This window comes from Theobroma cacao, chromosome 6 (genome assembly GCF_000208745.1).
Source record: "Theobroma cacao cultivar B97-61/B2 chromosome 6, Criollo_cocoa_genome_V2, whole genome shotgun sequence".
NCBI lineage: Eukaryota > Viridiplantae > Streptophyta > Magnoliopsida > Malvales > Malvaceae > Theobroma > Theobroma cacao.
In genome coordinates, this window is record NC_030855.1 from 5,526,289 (window position 1) to 5,527,459 (window position 1,171).

A 1,171-nucleotide genomic window follows, 5' to 3' on the forward strand; every position below is an offset into this window, starting at 1 on the left:
GTGTATCTAAATGTTCAAGCAAACATCTTTGAATATAAAGGATATCATTATCCCGTAAATCTTTGATGTGAGGGCATATCATTATCCTTAATGTCTCCAAAGATTATCACACATCATTAGGCTTACTCTCGAAGCCAATCAAAGTTATTTAAATCATTCTCCACGACACATTCTAGTCACTGGAATACCACATCAGAATCATATCGCATTTATCTAAGCTTCTACATGGCTATCTCACATCATATACAAACCAAATCAATGAGTGATCCTCCCCTAAACACAGTCAAATCACAATCGATGGCCAACTAGAGGAGAATCAAATCATGCTTAGGGCAAAGCCGCTAGTGGAGAAACATATTAAGCACGTGCCGAAGCAATTGGTAAAGAACAGATCATGCATAACACCGAAGTAGTTGGTAGAGAACAGATCATCGATTGGAGTAAACTCCTGACATTGGCATCACCCGGAGTACTTTTAAACGAGTGGCATCAAAGCACTATAGGTAGGAACCACAAGCGAGATTAGTGCCACTATCCTTGCTTACCACCATCCCTACAAGCATACACATTGTCACACGAGGACAGAAACCCAATCAACCAAAAATCAGATCAACGCCCGGAATTCATTTCTTGAACAGAAACACAAATCCATAAATAAGACCATGCCTTTTTCATTTACATTTTCCTCATCAAACCTCAATTTAGATTTATTGAGCTTCAATTGTCTTTAAGCTCGGTTAGGTTTTAAGAGCCTTTAAGTCTCCAAGGTATTATTCAATCAAATCATCTTAACATATCATTCACTTATAGCATGTTTGGTTGGGGGAATGGCTAAGCCATTCCCCCTTTATTCCCAAGGAATTTTGGTTCCTTTGTTTGGTTGAAAAATGATCCAACGAATAGCCATTCCATAGGAATGGCTATTCTTCAAAATCCTTCAAAACCAAGGAATAGCCAATACTACCCTCCCCCATGGTATTAGCTATTCCATGGTTGAGGAATAAATTCAAAAATTAATAAAGACAAAAATACCCCTTACAAGTTTAAAAATTTACAACTTTATTAGTATAAAATATTATTTTTCTCTCTCTCCTCTTTCTCTCACTTGATTCCAACTTTTAATAAAATATTAATATTAAATTATAAATAAAATATTAATATTTAAATTATC

The 1,171-nt window shown here is 35.5% G+C and overlaps 1 long non-coding RNA gene across 1 annotated transcript in view; it reads right to left on the reverse strand.

Annotated features, from left to right (window-relative positions):
• The window catches only part of LOC108662524, a 5,597-nt gene continuing 4,431 nt past the window's right edge, over window positions 6–1,171 (reverse strand). The window contains exon 3 of the long non-coding RNA XR_001928405.1: window positions 6–553. This is a non-coding gene — a long non-coding RNA (uncharacterized LOC108662524). The remainder of the gene's footprint in view (window positions 554–1,171) is intronic.